The sequence below is a fragment of the Hylobates moloch genome, unplaced genomic scaffold (genome assembly GCF_009828535.3).
Source record: "Hylobates moloch isolate HMO894 unplaced genomic scaffold, HMol_V3 SCAFFOLD_14, whole genome shotgun sequence".
Lineage (NCBI taxonomy): Eukaryota > Metazoa > Chordata > Mammalia > Primates > Hylobatidae > Hylobates > Hylobates moloch.
Window position 1 is genome coordinate 42733822 of NW_026652289.1, and position 24416 is coordinate 42758237.

Here is a 24416-nt window from a genome sequence, read left to right on the forward strand (position 1 = left end):
AGTTGTATACAATTTGCAGGCTTCTTTCTTCCTTTGCCAGCAGAGTATACATTTCTTAGCCCTATTTCCAATCAGATGTGCACAGCCTCATATTTAGAATTTTTCAAAGCAGTTTAGGCTTTAAGTGAACAATCAGAGAAGGTCATCACTGAGTGTCTGAGAATGCCATGTCATTTTCTTCCAGGAAAGAGTGGGATTGGAATGCAGGTAGACAGAACTCAAAGCCCTCGTGTTTCCCACTCCAATAAACAGCACTATGAGTCATATCGCACGGTTCTCCTTCATCATGATGAATGGTTTATAGGAGCTGGAAAATTAATCCAGGTTGAAATTAACAAATGAGAGAGTAAGTGGGCAAACAGCATTCTGCTTCTACAGTGTCTGTGCTTTCCCACTTACGCCCTCTCTCCAGTTTATTAACAAATGGAAGATCAACAGGGGTTGACCAGCAAGAGATAGAAGAGGGCAGTAGGAATGAACATTAACAAAAACTTTACTGCATATTGTGAGCAGGGCGAGTTTCCTCCCAAGGAGCTGTATGTCTCCCTCATTTGCATGAGGCACCTTCATTCCTGAAGACTTTCTAATCACTCCCTACTTAGGACTTAACCAATTAGGATTAGCAGCGTGCTGGGTTTCTGCTCTGTAATTTATAGAAGGCAAGCACTTCATAAATCAGGCAGAGCTGTTCATCCACCTGCCTCGCCATAAACAATGAAAATGGGTAATCAGCGGCATGGTTACATGTTAGCTCGGGAAATGAATCAAAGGCCAGTGTCTTAATTGTCTGCTGACTGATGCGAGCTGCTTCTGTGCTCTCCAGGCTGCGGTACCCTAAACTGAGGGTCTGGTGGGACATTGCCTGAATGGAGAGGAAGGGGAAGAAATATGAAACTTGTTTCTACAGCACCACAACATTAAATTGTTATCATATTTTACAGGCTGACTTGTGGGTAATAAAGTAGCTGAGTAAAAGAAGGCAAGAGCTGCCCCAGCTGCAACACAGGCTCAAGTGATTGAGAATCCTGGCAGCCTGTGCCTCACCTGCCATCATGCTAGGTATGGAGGTGTCAGTGTCATGCAATGTCAAGAGCCTGTGTTTAAATATTGGCTGTGGGACTTTGGAAAAACTGCTTAATCTCATAGAATGTCAATAATAATACCTTAATAGTTGCACTGAATACTAAAGGAGAAAACACAGGGATATTGTCTAGCAGAGTATTCTGTGAAATAAAGGTAATCACCACATTTTAATTCCATTGCTCTGCTGTCGATTCTGAAGAACATGGTGTGGAAGAAGAGCATGCATGTAGATTTGTTGCTTCATACCTGGGTTACTGCAATAACTATCGCAAAACCAGCCAAATTGGCACTCCTAATAATTTCTCTAAAACATCATTTTTATTATGCCACTTTCAACTTGTGGAACTTGCAATGATGCTCCCTTGCCTATTAGTGCAATGTGAGTATTGATGAACAGGGCTTTCCTACAGGGTCCACTGGGACACAACAAGGTCAGTCTTGCTTAAACAATGTCCTGCCTTGCATCCTGCACAGTTGGCTCTAGTCACTCATGAACTTGCAGTTCTCCCGCTCGTCAAGTTGTCAAGTCGTACTTGTTGTGATCATTTAGACATACCAGATGTAATGTTTTCCCAAGCCTTCACAATTTCCTAAAACGGTCTGCCAACCCCTCAACATACAACAAAATGCAGCTTTTTTAAAAAGCTCACTTTAATTACTACAAAATGACTATTTTGATAACTCCATCTCTTAATGAAATTTCCATTTTCTAAATATGAGTCTTTACAAATTAATTTATTTCTATCATTAACATGGTTATAGTGTTCTTGTCAATAAGGCGCATGCCTCTGTCAGATTTACGTTTATTTTATACTATAGAACACCTAGAATGTAATGAGATCATACTAGACATGCAATAAAGAGTTGCTGAATTGAACATATAACGGGGGTATATATAGAAAAACCCATATTTGAATCATCTTTTGTGGAATTACTTTATTTTTTAAAGATTTTTATATATGGATTATACCACAATTATCATGTCTGTGAATTTTAGTGATTTATAACAAATATGGTTTTGTCATTTAAATATAATAAAATACATGTAATATGTTTATGTGTAATATCAATTTATTATATATAATAAATATAATATATACCAAATAGAATATATAATGCTTATTATATATGATATGATAATGCATTATGTAACATGCTATAAACATAAGTTTAGGAGTCTCAAAATCATTTAATTTTATCTCTCACTTATTTGTCCAAATGCAACATACGCATTCTAATAAGGAATTAAGATACATATTCAAGGACTTTCACTTCTGAAAAGATGGAGAAGTATTTCTACCTTTCCCTCTTCCTAATTTCCTTCAATACTATATATTAAAATATTATATATTAAAACAATAAGAAGACACTGAAACGCAGACGGAGTGGGGAGAGAAAAAGGCAGGGCCTCAAGACTAGCAGGTGGAGTTGACAATGATCTCTCTGGGTTTCCTTTGGGCCTCACATACTCTAGACTTGGAGCTGGAACAGCTGAGAGCCAGAAATGCCAACAGGTGCAGATGACTAAAAGCCCCAACAAGAGCTTGTTCTCTAGCCACACGATGAGGAAGGCGGCAGCTTATCAAGAAAGAAAAGTTTGTTCTACTCCAGGCAAACACCACAGAAAAAACAGGAGTCCCACCCCCATCCCCACCAACAAAAGCAGGGAGCCTAGGCTTCTACTTTCACCAGACTGTTAGAACGTGCCCCAAACCCCCATCTCCCTCATGCTGAGGAGGAGGAGCAGGGAGAGAAGGCAGGGGCGGGAGCCAAGACTTTTATCCCCACTGGGTAATAATGTGGCTTCCTCCCCTTCAGTATCAGTGGAGGTTGTATGGGGAACCTGGACCTCTACAGGCAATTGTTGGTAACAAGACTGTCCCCTACCATTGGAGCGCAGTGAGGAGGAACTGCTGCTGCTTCTGGCCAGAGTGGGATCAGCAAAGTCCTGGTGGGGAGCTGCAGTAGCAAGGAGCTCCTCCCCACACTGGGTGCCCCTGGAGGCCTAGTGGGGAACCTAGACTTCCACCCCAACACCTGACAGTATCAAGCTCCCTTTTTCTGTTGTCTGAATGGTGTCAGAGAAGATCAGTTCAAACAGAAGATTTAAATAAGATCCATAGCCTCATAGAATAATACTCAAAATGCCCAAGTTTCAACAGAAAATCACTCATCATACCAAGAATCAGGATAACCAAGACATGCCAACAGCAATATGATAGAGCTGTTAGAATTATCTGACAAGGATTTTAAAGCATGTAAGTGTTCCCATGAGTAATTATGGACACACATGAAACAAATGAAAAAAACAAAATGTCTCAGGAAAGAAATAGAAAATCCCAGAAGAAAGGTAGGGAAAATAAAGAAGAATAAATGGAAACTGGAGAGGTGAGAAATCCAATAACAGAATTATAGAACTCTGTAAAAAACACAAAGTCTCAGCAAAGAGATGGAAGCTATAAAGAAAAATGAAATGAAAATTTTAGAATGAAAAAATATCAAAAGCTAGATAAAGGAAACTCAATAGAGGGACTCAACAGCAGAAAAGAAAAGGCAGAGGAAAGAATCAGTGAACCTGAAAGTAGAAAAACAGAAAAAACCCAGTCTGAACAAAAGCGTGAAAATAGACTTAAAAAAAAAGAACATAAAGACCCCGTAGGAATATAACAAAAGATCTAATCTTCATTTCACCATTGTCCCAAAAGAAGAGAGGCTGTGAAGGTATCCAAAGAAATAATGTCTGAAACTGTCCTAAACTTTGAAAAGACATAAACCTACAGATACAAGAAACTTAGAAAACCCCCAAACAGATAAAGCCAAAGAAATCAAGGCAAAGACAGATGATAGCTAATCTTCTTCAACTAAACACAAACTTAAAATCTTGAAAGCTGTGGGAGAAACTTTAGGGGAACAATGCTATAGGGAAAAACAATTAGAATGGCAGCAAAGTTCTCATCAGAAACCATAGAGGCCAGAAGAAAATGGCACACTATTTTTCAGGCGTTGAAAGCAAAGAACTGACAACCTAATACTCTAAAACTAGCAAAGATATCCTTCCAGAATGAAGGGAAACTTAAAACACTCTCATGGGAAGTAAACTTCTGATAATTTTTTGGCAACAGATCTACCCTAAAAGAATGGTTAAAGTAAACTCTCTAAACATAAATAAAATAATAAAAAGAAATTTTTAACACAAGCAGGCAGAAAAAGCAACAAAAGAGTAAAAATATGAGCAAATACATAGATTTTTCTTTTCCTAAGTTATTAAGATGATGTTTAACAGTTGAATTAAAATTTATAAAATTGTGTGGTGTTTTTTACTATATTATATACGTATTTAAGATGTTCAACAGCACTAGCTATGAGGGAAATGCAAATTAAGACTATGATGAGATATGACTGCCCACCTATGAAAAGAAATAGAATTTTAAAATAGTCATTATACCAAATGCTGGAGAGGAGACAGATGAGCCAGATCTTTAATACATTCCTGGTAGGAGTGTACAGCCATTCTGGAATATAGTTTGTTAGTTTCTTTAGAAACTCAAAGCATACTTTTCAAAATGATGCCACAGTTACACTCATGGACATTACATCTAGGTATATAAAAACTTATGTCCACACTGAAACCTGTACCTGATAGTTCACAGCAGCTTGATTTGTAATAGCCCAAACCTGGGAACATCAAAATGTCCAAAACTAGGTGAATGGTTAATGACCTGTGGGACCTGCATACCAGGAAAAACTACTCAGTCACAAGAATAAATGTATTATTATTAATATTGATATTAATAGTTTTGCTGTTTGAACATTAGACAGTTAAAACTTTAATGTAACAATTAAAAAAATTAATCCACAACAGAACAAAGATGTATAAAATGCTTAGTCATAAAAGCAATAAAAACTATGTAGGTTTACATGAAAAAAGTACCAAATTTCAGTGTGGGTGATAAAGTGACACCCAAATGCACACAAAGAAAATTATAAACTATTTTGAAGTAAATATTTTATTCAATTATTAAAAATTTTTGAAATTGTTTGAAATGTAACTAGAAGACCAAACCACCAACAAACATATGGAATTGGGTTAAAAGAAAAAAATTAAAGAAAGGGTAATGAAGAGCTACTTGCTCTATTCATGTTAGGACTCTTTATAAGCTACTCTAACAAAACATAGTAAAGCTGAAGAAACAAAAAATATAGTGCAACAGAAAAGAAAGTTGGAAATGAAGACACCATTATGTATACAAGTTATTATACTATAAGAGGGTTTTTTTCAAATAGAGCACCTGCAACAATTTTCGCATGAAATCAAGTTATAACCCTATCTCACACCATGATAAAAATGTAATTCTAAATGGCTTGAAAATATTAAGAAAATACATTATGAAAATATCAAAAGAAAACACAGTTAATGTTTTCTAAAACTTATGATGGAATTCTTTCTAAATTTGACACCAAAGGCAATTGAACTCTTTAAAAAAAATCTTTTAGAAATGAAACAGAAATCTAAAACCTAGCCAACATATTTGAAAGCCATATAAAAAACCAGAAAAGTCTTGCAATGTGGAAAACCATCGAATGGTCATTATCTGGAGTATTTAAAGAATTCTTATAACCTGGCCAAACAAAATCTTCACCAGTGAAAAATGATCAGGGGTATGAAGAGAAAACTTATAAATGAAGAATATGGGGATAAAAAAATAAGGAAAAAATTAAAAAGTGAGGCTTATACTAAGTAAAATAAGAATAGTTAACATAATGGGATGTCACTGTTCATGTATAAAATTGACATTAAATATGTAAGAAGATTGTTAAGTGTTGCATTAGAGAGGGTCCAGGTAAAATGATAACCTTTGCAAGTGCTGAAGGGTGGCACAGTCTTTCCAGAAAGTAATCTGCAAGAAGTATCAAAAGCTTTAAAAAAGACACAGTCTTTCACCCAGATATTCAACATCTCATCAGTAAAAAGGTTGAGCAGGGATATTTATTTTGTATACCAGGAAGTTCATTCTAGCATTGTTTATAGAAGGAAGAATACACAAGCAAACAAAAAAAATTCTGATAAAAGATAGTCGATATAAGATACTCGATTGTCTTTTCTGAACTCTCAAAAAATAAAAGTCCAAAAAAAATCAATTACACTGAAATTAGAAATTGGCCTTAACCTCAAACTATAGACTATGAAAAATATGTGCTAAATATACTTAAGTTTGGAAAATTTAAAGAAAGAACTAAGAATGGATAAATTATTTTCCCATTTGTCAAGCAGACTGAGGAGTCTTCTGAAAATTACTAAGCATTCTGATAACATCAACCAAAAATCTCTCTGAGGAATCTTAGGTTCCTGGGATGAAACTAGGAAAAGTAAGAAACATACATGTATTAGTCAGGGTTCTCTAACGGGACAGAACTAATAGGATAGATGAATATATGAAGGGGAGTTTATCTGGAGAATTCACTCACAGGATCACAAGGTGAAGTCCCACAATAGGCCATCCACAAGCTGAGGAGCCAGAAAGCCAGTCTGAGTCCCCAAAACCTCAAAAGTAGGGAAGCCGACAGTGCAGCCTCCAGTCTGTGGCTGAAGGCCTGAAAGCCCCTGACAAATCACTGCTGTAAGCCCAAGAGTCCAAAAGTTGAAGAACTTAGAGTCCAATGTTCAAGGACAGGAAGCATCCAGCACGGGAGAAAGATGAAGGCCAGAAGACTCAGCCAGTCTGGTCCTTCCATGTTATTCTGCCTGCTTTATTCTAGCTGTGCTGGCAGCTGATTAGATGGTGCCCACCCAGATTGAGGGTGGGTCTGCCTCTCCCAGTCCACTGACTCAAATGTTAATTTCCTCTGGCAACAGACACATCCAGGAATAATACGTTGCATCCTTCAATCAAGTTAACACTCAGTGTTAACCATCACAATATGCATCAGGCTGCAATGTATCACCAAAGCACAGTGTGCATGGCTAGGACTGAAGGAAGGTCAGGCCAGGATCATTTTTCCATGATATGCACAAATAATTCAGATGAATTGTCTTCATGTGAGGTAAAATGAAGAACAAATCAAGACTTGATATACCCAATAAATATATACAAGTATTATCAAAGATACATTTTAAAGAATTTTAAGATTTTGAAATAAAGAATTTCAAGCTACTTTAACATTTATTTTAGGTTCAGGGGTACATGTGAAGGCTTGTTATATAGGTAAACTTGTGTCATGGGGTTCGTTGTACAAATTATTTTATCACTCAGCTATTAAGCTAGTACCCAATAGTTCTCTTTTCTGCTCCTCTCCCTCCTCCCCACCTCTACCCTCAAGTAGATTCCAGTGTCTGTTGTTTCCTTTTTGGGTTTAAAAATTCTCATCATTTAGCTCCCACTTATAAGTGATAACATGTGGTATTTGGTTTTCTGCTCTTGCTTCAGTTTGCTGAGGATAATGGCCTTCAGCTCCATCCATGTTCCCACAAAAGACATGATCTCATTCTTTTTTATGGCTGCATAGAATTCCATGGTGTATACCCATGTACATTCTTTACCCAGTCTATCATCGATGGGCATTTAGATTGATTCCATGTCTTTGCTATTGTGTATCGTGCTGCAATAAACATTCGTGTGCATGTGTCTTTGTGGCAGAATGATTTATATTCCTCTGGGTATATACCCAGGAATGGAATTGCTGGGTTGAATGGTAGTTCTGCTTTTAGCTCTTTGAGGAATCACCATTGTATTTTCCTCAATGGTTGAACTAATTTACACTCCTACCAACAGTGTATGTGTTCACTTTGCTCCACCACCATGCTAGCATATGTTATTTTTTGACTTTCTAATGATACCCATTCTGACTGGTGCGAGATGGTATCTCATTGTGGTTTTGATTTGCATTTCTTCAATGATCAGTGATGTTGAGCTTTTTTTTCATATTCTTACTTGCCACATATTTGTCTTCTTTTGAAAAGCGTCTGTTCATGTCCTTTGCCCATTTTTTAATGGGGTTGTTTGTTTTCCTCTTTGTTTAAGTTCCTTATAGATGCTGGATATTAGACCATTGTCAAATACATAGTTTGCAAATATTTTCTCTCATTCTGTAGGTTTTCTGTTTACTGTGTTGATAGTTTCTTTTGCTCTGCAGAAGCTGTTAAGTTTAATTAGATCCCAGTTGTCAATTTTTGATTTTGTTCCATCTAAGACCTTCATCTAGGATCTTTGACAAAGTGGACAAAAACAAGCAATGGGAAAAAGACTACCTATTCAATAAATGGTGCTGGGATAACTGGCTAGTCATATGCAGCAGATTGAAGCTGGACCCCTTCTTTACACTATATACAAAAATTAACTCAAGATAGATTAAAACCTTAAATGTAAAACCCCAAACTGTAAAAACTCTGGAAGACAACCTAGGCAATAATACCATCCTGGACATAGGAATCAGAAAAGATTTCATGACAAAGACACCAAACACAGTCAAGCTACTTTTCAGACAGCAGAGCAGAGTTGAAGAATAAAATACTAAACCTCCAAAAAATGCGTATCTGTTCTGGTGCTTTAATAAAACTCTGGAGAATTTTTTTCCTGCTATTTTGTGCATCTTCCTTCGTTCATTTAATAATTTATTTATCAAATATTTATTCAGGGCCAGGTACAGTAGCTCATGCCTGTAGTCCCAGCACTCGGTAGGTGTAGGTGGGCAGATCACTTGGGCCTAGGAGTTCAAGACCAGCCTGGGCAATAAGGCAAAACCCCACATCTACAAAAAATACAAAAATTAGCTAGTCATGGTGGCATGTGCCTGTAGTTCAGCTAGCTACTCAGGAGGCTGAGGTGGGAGGATCACCTGAGCCCAGGAGGTCGAAACTGCAGTGAGCTGAGTTTGTGCCACTGCACTCCAGCCTGGGTGACAGAGTGATTCCCTGTCTCAAAAAAAAAAAAAAAAAAAAAAAAAAAAAAGATGAAAAGAGTAAATTATCATAGTTCAAGAAAAAAAAAGGTGATTAAAATTTATGGAAACCATAATCACATTTGAAGCAACAAGAATTAGGGTGGAAACCACTGGGGGGAAAATCAGGGACAAGAAAATCAGAGTTGTGAAGTTTACATAAAACATACTGGACATATTCCAAGGAATAAGAAAAACATAACAATAAATATGAAAGAAACATTGAAAAACCAATGTAAGGGAGAAAGTTACAATTCAAAGATATAATACATAAGAAAGAAGTTAATAGGAGAGAAGATAATAGATGTGAAAGTAAAACAATAAAGGATCAATGTAATGGTAAAATATATAGTTTAAAGATATAACAGAAAAAAAATTTCAAATACAGAAAAACTTACTTGTAGCTCAAAATGGTGCATCATATACTAGAAATAAGAACAGACTGAATGATCCACAGCAACATATAATCTTAGTTATTCAATCATCCATTCAATCCTGCAACACTGAATACTGTCTCTATGTCAAAGAGAGGGTGCTTGGAGCTGAGAAACATGTAAGGCACTATAGCAGTTTCAAATTCAAAGATAAAGGAAAAAAGTATATAAGCATGTAACTAGAAAAATAAGTCTTCTAAAGTGAGAAACATAGACTGATTTTAGTGTTCTCTACTGTGGGGTAAGTGTCCCCAATGACAGAAAAGAGCAAAAGAAAATTAAAGTCTGACCAAATAATTTTCTAAAAAGCCAAATTGTTTTGCAAAAGAAAGACACTGTCTAATATGCAAGACCTCAAGAAATATAAAAGCTATTTGCTCTCCTTAGGAATGTGCATGTAGTAGAGGGAGACACTACTTGAGAAAGTCTAGGAAATCCAAAGAGTGATAAAGTGGAGATCTCACAAATGGGGAGTGCGTGGTCAGAAAAGTGTTGATGAGCACAGAACTATGTTATAATAAATATATAACTAAGGATAATCTGGAAATGATGTTTACAAAACAGAATATAAATGCTATCAATCTTGTCAATGGAAAGGTGATGCTATAACTAATAAAAATAAGATATGCATGAGAAAGAAAATGCATATTGGAATAATTTATCTTTTACAGAAGTCAGTAGATAATACGTTAATTTTAAAAAAGAAACAAAAAATAGAGATTTAAATATGGGAAAGTAGTGTTAGCAATGCAACAAAGTCAGAAAACCTAACTACCAGAAGGGGGAAAAGGTTGACAAAATATAGAAATCATAGATTATACAGATGTAGAGTTCACAATTACATTGTGAATCACAAATCGTGTAACTCTTGTTGGTGAAAACTTGAAGCCCCCATCAGAAACAAACACAAGATTACCATGCAGGTATTTTTTTTTTTTAACCCAGGGTATATAGAACTCTCTTGAGAAGGAGTGAAGACTACAGCCTGCAGAAGATACACTCACAATAACAAATCGTAAGTCAAATGAGGAAATCATCCACCTTGAACAAGACTCAGCAGATACAAAAAGCAGCAAAAGGAGACACTCACGATCTTGAAATATTATGACCCATTTGGAAAAGACTATAGAATGGTTATATTTGGAATAATTAATAAATTAGAATAAGTTCTCGAAACATAATGAAAGAACAAGATATTTTTGGGGAAAAAAGGTAGATTTAAATATTAAACAGACTTTTCTCTAAATGAAAAAATATTTTGACAAAAAGCTTAATAGAATGGTTAAATGTCACAGACACAGTTCAGCAAAGATAATAAGAAGGGATTTTTAAAAGTCGTGTTTATGGTAAATTGGTAAGAGATAACATTTAAAAAGATAATAGTTGAAAGATGATCATCTTCAAGAAATACTCTAGAAGCTAGAAAAAAATAGGAAATATATGAAGTTCATAATTAAATACATCTTAATAAACATCAATAAAGAAGGGCAAATCTTAGAAAACTTGGGAAATAAAGACAGATTATCTTTAAATAAGTGACATTTAGATCAACAATAAATTTTCCATAAAGACAAATTAAATAAGGGAAACTAGGTGAAAGGAACTTTCTGTGGTATCTTTGCAGTGTTTCTATAAATATAAAATTAGTCTAAATTTAAAGCTTAATTTGCAAAAGCAAAAACAAACAAATAAATAAAAATGTTAAAGCCAGGCAGAAAAAAGAAATTAATTAATGTCTTGACAATGCTGAGGGAAAATGAACCCCAAACTGCAATTCTATACTCAAAAAATCCCTTTATTTCTTTTGCATGAGGATGAAATAAATACATCTTCCCATGGAGGAACCACTGCTAAAAAGAACTACTATAGTATATAGCTCAGTAAGAAGAAAGTGGAGCTCAAGAAATACATGCAAATGCAAAGATAATTAAAAAAAAAGAAACTAAACATGTCAGATAAAGAACTGGAAAGTATATACTCTTGTAGGCTGACAGTGGTTATACTTAGATAATGAGAATAAGATGACATAAGGTACAGGTTATTTTTTATACATCAATATTTTCTATATTTTTCTCAAGGCCTAAAATGAGTATTTTAATGAGAAAAAATATATAATGTTTTACATCTAAAAACATAAAAGTAAGGCTGGGAAAAGAAAAGAGGGGGGAAAAGAGAAAGAAGAGTAAAAAGAGAAAAAGAAGATAGTAGAAGGAAGAAAGGAAGCAAAAAGAAAGGGAAGGAGGGAGGGAAGGAGGGAGAGAAGGAGGGAAGATAAAAGAAAGAAGGAACAAAAGGGGATGGATATGAAAAGATGAAACACTGTTGTTAGGTGTCCCTGGCAAGTGGTCAGAGTCACTGTGTCCTGCCACCACTTAATCCATTATCTTATTCCCTTGGAACAAAGTTGTTCAGATCTAGCAAAATGCAATAAAACTGCCTTGACACTCCTGCCAACTTTTCCATCTTGAAGGCAAAGCTTGCATTCAGCTCTTTGAAATCTTCCTTGAGAACATTGGCCTCTCCCTTCTTTCACTTGTTTGAGCACATTGTTGGATCATTCTCTTTGACTGGATACTTGTATTTTGTTTAATATGACTGGCAGTGGTAAGAAGCAATTCTGTGTGTGTTGACCTCCCACTGGTTTCACCACTGCTACTTGCACTGCCCTTGTGCTCAGGGCAGTGTGGAATACTTAATAGATACCAAATCACCTCCGATCTCATTAACTGTTTGCTCATTCCAGATAATTCCCCATTTTCATAAACAACCTCACCCTTAAGTTAGCCTAGTGGACTGAAGAGCAACACAGCCCGTGTCCAGGAGAACCTTCTTCTAAGGGCAGCATTCTACATGCCAGAGAGCAGACAGCAGCTTCTAAAATAAAGCTCCAACGTCACGCAGTTGCTCTCTCTGCAGCTCACAGATTCATCTCCCTCACGATGAAATACGTATGTTAAGGCATCGTTACAGTAACTTCAGCAATAGTAGGGTGTTAGCTATTCTCTCTTTCTCCTCCCTCTTGATTTTTCAAAGCTGATGAATTGAATTCATACTCACCATTTGCAACTGAAATTAAATATAAATGAAAGGAAATAGCATTATAGCATCATGGAGAAATCAAACAGTAGTTCCATTGATAGAGTGGACCTTAATATTGAGATGTGGGAAATACATGGAGAAAACACCTGAAAATTGACTTTATTTCCTCCTTTCACTGGGAAGCTTTGATGTCCTGTAAACACACATTCAAAAGTAAAGTCACTTTAGGCGGTATTGGAGGGTCATGGTATAGGGGCAAAATATAAAACAGAAACAAAACATAAAATTGGAGTCAGATAACTAATTGTGAGTTTGAATCCTTCTCCAAATACCAAGTAAGAAACAGGAATTAGCCTTCTCTGAGCTTTGTTGTCTTCATCCGTAAAATGGGAATCTTATTGTTTTTCTTCTGGAAATGATATACATAAAAATGAATGCCATAGCATAAAACCTCTTCTTCTTGAAATGATGTACTTAGAAACAAATGCCATAGCACAGAACCTCACACATAGTCACTCGACTGAATTTTTATTCCCCTTTCCTTTCCACAGAGTTTGGAGACAAAGTATGAAAATAATTTTCTCCTGGTAAGTTCACCATCCTCATCCTCAAACATAAACCTATATAAATACAGCTTTCAGACAATCTCTAAGCAAAGCCTTTAAGAAGAATCTATCCCTTGCCATTCTCCCAAGCCAGCCTATACAGCAATTTGCAACTTTATGATGTGATAAATAGAATTTCTTTGTTTTGATTTTTTATTTGCATATTTATTGAGATATGACGATCTTAATTAGTTCTGCTTTTTTTGTTTTGTTTGTTTTCTTGGTTGGGAAAAGATAGCTTCCTATAGTGAAAAATAATTCTGCATGCTAACAGGGTGAACAAAACCCAGCCTGTGGCATTCCTTAATGTTGATGCTGATTTAAACGCAGCTTTGCGGATTTTTTTTTTCACTTGTTTTCTCTTTAAATGCTGAGGTAATGTTCAAGACTTGGGTGAGTGCCAGACCTCAAGAGGCAGCCACCTACTGAGAAGCAAGAGGCGAACACTTAAAATTCCAGACACTCAGATTCATCCAGCATACTCCTCCCAGCTACCTGTCACCCATCTCCCTCCTAAAAAAGCTGAGCTCCACCGAATGCCTCCTTCTAATGAAATGCAACTCTGGCTGCATCTCAGTTTTTGCAGGCTAGAAAAGAGCAACTCTGAATTCCCTGGGTGAGTGAGTCCCGGAGGCAGTATTTAGCAGCATTGCCCATACCGTGCTATTCTCCCTTGACCTTCTATCAATTTTCTCCAGGAGCAGAGCTGTGTGAATGCTGTGCTCCATCTAAGAGGCACGAGCAGCCTATTACACAACTCATCCACACTTACAGACACACTGAGTATGCTCACCGTGAATATCTCACCATCATCACCCAGGACAATTAGCATGGTTCCCTAGGGTTTTGTGTTTGTCAGGTACTCCACACCATCACAAAGTCTGTCCCTGAGTTAACACATTTAAGAGGAAGGACAGAATTTATTACTCTCTAGGTTTTTTCTGTTAACTTCAGTAATGGAGCATTTTCTATGTACAGAGAAAAGCACTAGGCACTGTTGAGAAAAGAATAAGAATAAACATTACCAATCACCTACTCTGTGCCAGGTGCTTGGCCATTGTTCTCTCTTAAAATATAAACAAACAAACAAATCTCTGGGGTAGATCTTATCCATCCTACTTAACATTTGTAAAAAGAGATTTAGAAGTTTAGATAATTTTCCCAACACCTTAAAGCTACACATGGCATAGAAAATGTGTGATAATTAGATAAGACCAATGGTTCCTGTATCCCTTGATTCAATCAACAAATATTTATAGATAAAGTCTACTCTGCCTGAGGAAGAACTGGAATGAGGTATTCATTCAGCCCAAATCGAAGTCATGAACTCCGTTACATGATCTAGAGCTCTAGAAAAAAATCCAGCCATTCCCACATAAAAAGTAATGGGAATAAATGTCCTATTTCTTATTGAACAAGTGTACCCTACATAGTGTGGGGAGATGCAGTCCAAACTCTTTATGAAAATGGGAATGTAGAATAAAACAGGAAGGAAGTGGGAGAGAGTGGGTTAATGAGGAAAAGAAGGAAAGCAAAAGAGAGGAAAAGAAGGAAAGCAAAAGAGAGGGAAAGGAGAGACGGTGTTTGACGTGTTTAGTCAAACTTGCTGAATCAATTCATCAGCAAGTGCTTTTCTCTTAAGTTCTCATAACTTATGAAAAAATGGGTTGACCTAAGTGGTCTAAAGGAAAAGATATATAAGACCCTGGTTCATTGAGAGTATAGTCAATAGCTAAAAGTTTAGCATTTACACGAGAGGACCTCTGAGTATTGAGTGGCCCATTGATGTTTCAGACATGTAATTCAAACTATTTACCTAATTAGTTGATGAAACTCCACTGAGCCAAACCACATTCATTTGCTCAGTCCTTCTGTTTAGAAACTTATTCAGTGTTAAAATACAGCTGGGCTTTGGTGTGCATGGTTGGCTGTACTATGTAGCTAAGGGACCAAGAGAAGTTAACAAATCCATATAGGTATCAAAATCAAGGTCATAATGACCCATGTCACTTGAGTAGAGAAGGTGTTTGTGGGCAAGCCAGTTTTTCACTTTACCAATGAACGATGATGCTGTTGCTCAAGCTACTATTGTTTCAGCATTCAAAAGATACCCACTCCCATGCTTGTTTTCTACCTTTTTCCCCATTATTTCTTGTTGAATGGTGTCAGATACATTCTACTGGGTATCTGTGGGTCGTTGCTAAAATGATACAGTGTAATCAGTTATGGCTAAGATATTTTACCATTTGGTATAATGCATTCCCTCAAGCAGTGGAACACATGGTGCAATGTCAGATCTAATGGGTCAAGGAAAACACTTTATAGAGAGATGAGACCATCTCATTCAACTACACTGCTGTAAAACTCATCAATGTCTTTCTAAAACTTACAAAGGAACATTTTCTCATTGTCTGAAAAGGAATCAAAGCATCCAACCCAAAAACTTCTTAAGCTGATAAGAAACTTCAGCAAAGTCTCAGGATACAACATCAATGTGCAAAAATTGCTAGCATTCCTATACACCAACAACAGGCAAGCAGAGAGCCAAATCATGAATGAACTCCCATTCACAATTGCTACAAAAAGAATAAAATACCTAGGAATACAGCTAACAGTGGAAGTGAAGGACTTCTTCAACAACTGCTCAAGGAAATCAGAAAGGACACAAACAAATAAAAAAACATTTCATGTTCACGGATAGGAAGAATTAATATAGTGAAAATGGCCATACTGTCCAAAGTAATTTATGGATTCAATGCTATTTCCATTAAACTACCATTGACACTCTTCACAGAATTAGGAAAAACTATTTTAAAATTCATATGAAACTAAAAAACAGCCCGAATAGCGAGGATAATCCTAAGCAAAAAGAACAAAGGTGGAGGCATTATGCTACCTGACTTCAAACTATACTACAAGGCTACAGTAACCACAACAGCATGGTACTGGTACCAAAACAGACACATAGACCAATGGAATAGAATAAAGAACTCAGAAACAAGACCACACACCTACAACCATCTGATCTTCAACAAACTTGACAAAAATAAGCAATAGGGAAAGAATTCCCTATTTAATCAATGGTTCTGGAAAAACTGGCTAGCCATATGCAGAAAATTGAAACTAGACCTCTTCCTTATGCCTTACACAAAAATTAACTCAAGATGGGCTAAAGACTTACATGTAAATCCCAAAACTATAAAAAACCCTAGAAGAAAATCTAGGCAATACCATTCAGGACACAGGCACAGGCAAAGATTTTATAAGAAAAACACCAAAAACAACTGCAACAAGAGCAAAAGTTGACAAATGAAGTCTAATTAAACTAATGAGCTTCTGCATGGCAAAAGAAATGATTATCAGAGTGAAGAAACAACCTACAGAATGGGAGACAATTTTTGCCATCTATCCATCTGACAAATATCTAATACACAGAGTGTACAAGGAACTTAAACAATTTTACAAGAAAAAAACATTAAAAAGTGGGCAAAGGATATGAACAGACACTTCTCAAAAGAAGACATTCATGCAGCCAACAAACATATACAAAAAAAGCTCAAGATCACTGATCATTAGAGAAATACAAATCAAAACCACAGTGCAATACTATCTCAAGCCAATCAGAATAGTGACTATGAAAAAGTCCAGTAACAACAGATGCTGGCAAGACTGCAGAGAAAAAGGAACATTTTTACACTGTTGGTGGGACTATAAATTAATTCAACCATTGTGGAAGACAGTGTGGGTGATTCCTCAAAGATCTAGAGGCAGAAATACCATTTGACCCAGCAATCCCATTATGGGGTATATACCCAAAGGAATATAAATCATTCTATTACAAAGATACATGCATGTGTACGTTCACTGCAGCACTATTCGCAATAGCAAAGTCATGCAATCAACCTACATGCCCATCAATGATAGACTGAATAAAGAAAATGTGGTACACATACACCATGTAATACTATGCAGCCATAAAAGGAATGAGATCATGTCCTTCGCAGAGACATGGATGGAGCTGGAAGTCGTTATCCTCAGCAAACTAATACAGGAACAGAAAACAAAACACCACATGTTGTCACTTATAAGTGGGAGCTGAACAATGAGAACACATGGACACATGGAGGGGAATAACACACACTGGGGCCTGCTGGTGGGGGCCAGGTGGGGGAAGGGAGAGCATCAGGAAGAATAGCTAATGGATGTTGGGCTTAATACCTAGGTGATAGGTTGATCTGTGCAGCAAACCACCATAACACATGTTTACCTGTGTTAAGAAACCTGCACATCCTACACATGTACTTGAGAACTTAAAATAACAGTCAATGAAAAATAAAACACAAATACCCCCCACCCACCCCCCAAAAAAGATCAGAGCATCTGGAAAGAAATACAGATTTGCCAAAACCACTTAGATTTCAGTTTAATTTTTGGTCAAACTTTCTATAGCAAGTGGTATCACCACCCTAATTTTCTATTAGAAGGACTTTTCTATCTTATATGCTTCAAAACAACAGAAATAAAATGGGTTACTAGATGTAAATTAAGCCACATAAGGATAAACTATGGCATGGGAAAGGTCAGGAATGACTTTTCAGTGAACGGAAAACAAATTATAAACTCCATAAAAGTAAACATAGGATTTAATCCTTTGAAAAGTTAAAAGATAATATGCATTTATTTTCTGACCTAAATTTATAGATGTCTCCTTTAGTGCCAGTCTTCACTTGTTATATAACTCTTACTATTATAAGTGCTTATATATTGTTAGTCTTGTCCCAGAAATGAATGCCATCTATTGCTCCAGCCAATGAACATAGCATGCCATTCAGCAGTTTTCTCATTTCTAAAAGTGCTCATTTTTAACTCCTCTGCAGCTTTCTCTTTCTGACATTATTTTATGTTCTGATTAACAGTTTTGACTCATAATGGTTCATGAAAGACATGCAAATAATAATGCTATAGACATGAATGCTGTGTTTTAAAGCAGTTTGAGGCCATAAGCACATTTAAGGAAATGAGGGATAAGGCGACAGATGGAAAATGTCCAGGGTCAATATATATCCCCAATGAGATCTCTGAGAAATCCCCTCGCACTGAGCTTTAGGACTACCCCATTCCCTCTCATCCTCAGAAAACTTCATTTTATACCTAGATCTTCTTTGATTACCATTTTCTCCTCAAATTATTGACACACATACATCTTAGATATAATTCTGGCTAACAAACCTTGCAAAGAATCGACAGTGTGAATTTCAGCATCAATATTACCTTTAAAATACAGGTATATGATTCATCTGTAGCTCTATAGTTTATGTGGATTGGTGCATTCTTTTTTTTTTTCTTTTGAAGAGAGCTCCAGTCTTCTGAATATTTAGTTTCCACTGGACAGCCTAATCTCTTTCTATGAGGTAGCCCTAAGGTGAGTGGTGCTGGCCAGGTCACTTCTGATACAATCAGACCCATCACCTGGCTTGTTAGAATGAATGGTGCTGAGGATGCCTCAGTCTAAGGCGACAGGACTGGTCATAGTCCATGTAGTTCTCGTTTCCCTGCTGGTCCCAGGGACTGAAGTTATTGATCTCTGTGGGCCCAAATGAAAAGAATCCAGCTTCCCAAGCCTTGATCCTCCCGCAAGATGCACCTCTTTTTTCTCATCTTTGGCATGTAGAGGCAGCCGGAGTGGTGAGAGATTGTAACTCTAACCTCTTCTTCATTGTTATATTTTTCTCATTCTTCCCCAGAGGGTTTAGAGTAAATGGAAGGCAAATTAAAGCTTCCTGGGGCTTATACACATTATTATGAATCTATATCTCTGTGTAGTGACCCCCTTATCCAAGGATCCAGAGGGGGTATATGTTTTCTTTCTTTCTTTCTTTCCTTCTTTCTTTCTTTCTTTCTTTCTTTCTTTTTCTCTATTTACACTAATTCAATTGGAGAATTGTGGAAGTCCTTTGACATTATAACACTGTCTCCTGTGAGGTGCATATTCCTAATTGTATGATCTGTGGCTAAAAGAATCTTGGTGAGGTGCATGGAACGATGTCAGGGAATTAAAAGTGAAATGGCAATCGTGAAGTTCAATGTCAGAAACTCATCTCTATAGGGACTATGTTTTAAGGACATGTGTAGCTTTTATTCAAACGGTATTTCTATTTTCACAAACACTTCCTCCTCACTCAACTCAGAATGCCTGTACATGCTAGGAACTAAAAGCTTAAAAAGAAAGCATAGCAGAATATGGCTTGAGAGAGATGCTTAAACAATACCAGAGGTGCAGGCATAAACTGCGCAAAAGCCCTGTTGAGCTCAGTGAAGTCTGAGTTCAGGCAGGTGGATGTGAGCAGTTAGGCAGGTGAGTGTTAATGAAAGAGATGCTTATCCTTAGAATTGAGGTGTATAGTTCAAATGATAGAAAGAGTTTAAAAGTAACAGCCAAGATAGATAGATTAGATAGATAAATGATAGATAGGTAGGTAGATAGATACATACATAAATAGACATACACATAGATGGAATGATAGAGGATGGCAAAATGATAGACATATATATCTTTACACATATACCTTTACATATATGTACCTTATTATTTCTATTTGTTTTAACAAATTATGTTTATGAATCAGAATCTTTAAACAGTCTAATTGGAATTTACTGAGTGTTAATATCTTAGACACATATCATGAGCAAAGCCTTCTCACTGTGGGAACTCTGAGCATTCCACTAATCTTGGGCATTCTCTGCCCCTTAATAGAGCTTTGATCTGTGTCATCTTCTATTTTGGAGACTTGGTATTACATACTTGGTGAGAGAAAGGAGCTTCCAAAACCTTGTCTTTACTTATTTCTTCGTCTGAGTTTTCAGCTACATGGTCCTACCTAATCCCTTCATTAGAATTAACTTGATCTCCCACCTCTCCTCAAATACGCTTGGGGCCTTGCTGTTCTCTGACTGGGTCCAAGCTGACTCTACCTGGAATGCCATCCTTCTTGTCACGGCTAATTGAAAACTCTACCATAGCTTAAGATAAGCCCAATGTTACTTCTTCCATAAAAATATCCATGATCATGCAGATTAGAAATAATTACCCATTTGATTTTAATGCATTTATTCACCGTATGGTCCCTTAGAGGCCAGAGACATATTATTATTAATTTATAATCCTTATGGTTCTTATCCTTTGTCTTATATATAGAAAATGCCCAAAACAAATGCTAATTAAAGAAGGGCAGAATAATTCTCTTCTTTAAACTTGAGAAATATACACTCCACTTCCAGATTAGAGATAACCAAATATCTCTGCTGCTTTCATTACACCATACACAGAAATGGAAGGGGCAGGAGTGTTTAAGATAATTCATAACTTAAACGGTTAAACTGTGAAAGTGATAGTGCCAACGTGGGCCATTTCTTCCCAAAATAACTTGCTATAACTTCAAGTTAATTGGCAATTTTATAGACGATTTTAGTACACTTGCCATAGGCAAATATACTAATATAAAATACAAATATTTGTATTCTATTTTACTGTCTGTTCTATCTTTGTGTTTTATTTTGCTTCTTACTTCATATGAAGTATGAGAACAGGATGTTTACAGTTTAGATAAAGAAAGTACAGATGGATAAAAGTCCAAAACTGGCAGGATGGGGTGGATGTTTAAGAGCCTATACGAAAAAAAAAAAAAAAATCAGCAATGCTATTTAAAGACTCTATTTTGTGATCTTGGAACTGTTTCCCAAATTCTATGTTTCTATCAGGCTCTCAGGTCTCAGATAAAAGGATTTAGTGTTGCTATTGTTACAGACTAAAAGAATTCTTTACACAGGCCTTTTCGTTGTAAGAGCAAAATCAAATCTCCTTGCCTTCTGAAAACCCAGGCTTCGAAGGAGTTTACAGAGCAATGAATTTCGATCTCAGTTGTAGGAAGAAAATCAGATGGCTCTTGGGCTCAGAGCATGGAGTAAGTTATGCTACCACCTACCACTGACTCTGGAGTAAAACCATAATTTTGTGGATGTCTTATTCTATTTTAGTTAGAAGTAACACATTTACAGTTATCTATATCTTATTGCTTTTTTCACATACATTTTTCCTGACAATGAAATTACATTACAGTCAGGTAGCATGGCCATAGATGCTAGTACTATAAACATCATTGGGAGAAATCTCTGTGTAAGTGAAATAAGAATGAAGTATTTATGTTTATTAAATATAATACGATATAGAAAGTGTCACTCTTTTTTACTTTTAAGTAGGTAGATAATCAACATATGGTATTTTAATAGTTGTGAAGTGTTTAGAATGGACTCCCATATTGTTCAAGTCAACTGCCGAAAAATCTTGTCTTTTCACAAGATGTGTGCGCGAAAGCTGTCAGTACCTTCAGAGGGAGGTTACCCCAATCCGATAAACCAATCTGAATTGATCCCACATTCAGTTCTATAGTAATTTCATTACTATATGCCACATACAATATTATAAAACAATTTAAGATAATGCATAATATGTTACAGCAACTTGGTATAAGAAAGGAGTGAATTAATATACTTAACAAAACCATGATATTGTATTATAAGGATCATAACAAAGAACAGTGTATGTGTGTATGTAAAGTTATTTTACACATTATATATAATTAAACTAGGTTATATATTATAATTTATTTCAAAAGCTTTTTAAATGTAAATAAAAATAGCATTGTAAAATAGATGTTTCAGCATCATCTGGTAGCATATGTTCTATTAGGTAGTTCTTTTTTATTTACTAATTACTGAACAACATAGCAACCACAAGAAGCAGCACAATGCATAGTAAAGCACATCTTCCATATCCGAGAGTGCACTGAGAGGCATTTTGTGAGACACTTTAAATAAATTACCTCGTTTTACTCAATGGCATTGCTTTATAGTTTGCTTGTTTGTTTTTGACATGAGTTCTGGCTCTATCACCCAGGCTGGAGTGCAGTGGTGCAATCTCAGCTCACTCCAGCCTTTGCTTCCCAGGTTCAAGCGGTTCTCCCACGACAGCCTCCAGAGTAGCTGGGATTACAGGTGCACACCACCACATCTGACTGATTTTGGTATTTTTGGTAGAGGAAGGGTTTCACCATGTTGTCCAGGCTGGTCTCCAACTCCTGAACTGAAGTGATCTGCCTACCTCAGCCTCCCAAAAGGCTGGGATTATAGGCGTGAGCCACTGCACCCAGCCTATAGTTTGTTTTTAACTTTTTATTTAAAAATGCAGTAGTCTCCTTTTATCCACAGTTTCACTTTCCAGGGTTTCAGTTACATGAGGTCAACCTCGTTCCAAAAACAATGAATGGAAAATTCCAGGAATAAACAAATCGTAAGTTTTAGATAGTGCACAGGTCTCTGTAACGTGATGAGATCTTGTGTCATCCCACTCCATCCTGGCCTGAACACGAATCCTCCCTTTGTCCAGCGAACCCATCCTGTGTACACTACCTGCCCATTAGTCACTCAGCCATCCTGGTTACCAGATCCATTGTCATTATGTTGAAGTACTTATGTTCAAGTAACTCTTGTTGGACTTAATAATGGGCCCAAAATGCAATAATAGTGATGCTGGTGATTCTGATGTGCCAAGAGTAGTAGTAAGGTCAAAAGGTGAAAGTTCTCAACTTAATGAGGAAAGAAAAAATATGCTGAAGTTTCTAAGATCTATGGTAAGGATGAATATTCTATCCATGGGCCTAAGAAGAAAATCAATTAGTGCATAGTATATATAGAGTTCAGTACTATCTGCAGTTTCAGGCATCCACTGGGGGGTCTTAGAACTTATCCCTTGTGGAAAGGAGGGACTACTGTATACAAATTCTGGTTCTGATTTGTTACTCAGTGTGCCTAGGCCATATAAATCCTAAACGCACTAAAATTCTTACAGTCACTAATTCGTTTAATTCATCCATTCATTCAACAAACATATATCATTAGTCTACAAATTTTCTTGTATTTATCTATTCATTAATTTAGAAAAAAAAATGGAAGAAGGAAAGAAAAGCAACCTTTCTTCCACCTACCTACCATGTGCTAGGGGTATTACTGGGCACAGGAATAGAAAAGAGCCTAGGAGTGGAGTCGGGGTGAGATGGGCTTGGAGATCAATTACAGTATTGTTTGGTGAATGTTCTAGCAGAGGAACAGGCAATGCACCCTAGGAGCTCAGCAGATGGAATCAGTAACTCTGTCAGGGGGAGGCAGGAAAGGAGTCTCTAAAGAGGAACATGTGAGATTTTCGCCAGGTTCAGAAGCGAAGAACGGACACTACAGGGAGAAGAATCACACATACAAAATCCAGCATTATGGGAGACCATAGTGTGCACAGCGAATGCTGGTGTTGGAAGTATAAGCTGTGTGTGGATTCTGGTGGGACTTGAAGCTAGAAGATGGAGGCCTGAAGCTGAGGAGCTGGTTAGCTAAGGAAAGAAAATCAGACTTAATTTTACAGGTCATTTTATGTTGTGTTTCTAAGGAAGATGCTGAAGCACACTCCATTTTATTAGCATTAGATGTAATTATTTAAATATAACTTGTTCGAAATTAGCTGTTTAATTTAAAAAACATAATTAATTGAAGCAATGTTTTAAATAATAATATTTGACATCTATTAATGAGGATATAATTAGATGTGCTATTAAAAACTTAATGCAATACCAATATTTTCTCATAAAGTGAAGAATACTACCTACCAAGCAACTCTGCAACTCCTCTAAATTCATTTCAGAATCCACATCTCTGGCAAGAATCACTCGTATTTTAAAAATCTGTTTGAAATATCTCCACATAAACTTATGTAAGTGTAAGAAAATTCTAGTACTATTTTCATTGGAAATATGTTTTTTTAAAAAAAGAGAGAAAAGATTTCCATTAGATTCCTGTCCAATTTTTTTTTAATAAAGACCTCTCTCCCCTCTCAGACTTAGGAGGATTTAGAAAAAATGCCTCCAGTGAGTTGTCATTTAGTTACAGAGTATCAGAAAGGGTCCAGACAAGATTGATCCTAACAGAGTTGGCCTTGAATTGATCCAGAAAAATAATGCCAACTCAACTCCATGGAGAACTTAGTAGGTGCAAATCACCCTATAGACCATTTTATATGCACTTTTACTTTAATTTTAAGACAAGCCCAATTGATTAACTATTATTAATATATCTAAATTTTATATGAAAAAAGTGAAGCTTAAAAAGGTGAGTGATTTGTCTAAGGTCACTCAACTCAAAATTAGTAGTGTCAGAACCAACTCTGAGATTTTGTAGACAATTTTTCACTGGGAGAAATGGTGTAGTGACTTCAGAAAGG

The 24416-nt window shown here is 36.4% G+C and overlaps 1 protein-coding gene across 1 annotated transcript in view; it reads right to left on the reverse strand.

Moving 5' to 3' along the window:
• AGBL1 (AGBL carboxypeptidase 1) overlaps window positions 1-24416 on the reverse strand; it is an 825749-nt gene that overhangs the window by 9333 nt on the left and 792000 nt on the right. The gene's annotated exons all lie outside the window — the stretch shown is intronic.